Source organism: Arachis ipaensis, chromosome B02 (genome assembly GCF_000816755.2).
Source record: "Arachis ipaensis cultivar K30076 chromosome B02, Araip1.1, whole genome shotgun sequence".
Taxonomy (NCBI): domain Eukaryota; kingdom Viridiplantae; phylum Streptophyta; class Magnoliopsida; order Fabales; family Fabaceae; genus Arachis; species Arachis ipaensis.
The window spans coordinates 15,239,260-15,239,651 of NC_029786.2; positions in this window are offsets into that span (position 1 = coordinate 15,239,260).

The following is a 392-nucleotide window of genomic DNA, read 5'->3' on the forward strand; positions in this document are numbered from 1 at the left end:
AAAAAGGATTGATAAAAAAATTTAAATTACTTTATTTACTAAAAAAAAAGAATATTCTTGTTTTGTTTCTTATATTTTTCCATGCATCCAATTAGGTACTAAGTTCAAGTAGTTTTAAATTCTATTTACAACTGTAATTATAATTACAATATCTATTATCTATTATATACAATGTAAAGATTGAGAATTTTATGTATTTTTATATATGAGTGGAGTTAAAAACAAAAAGAGTTTTATTTTTTTTGTCATTATTTGAATGTTATACATATCCTATACTAAAATATTATCAAATTCAAGTCCGTTCATATATTTTGGAATCATCTTTAGATCAATATTTAGAAAGAAGATAAGAACTACATTATGTATATATTTATATAAATTATATAAGAATA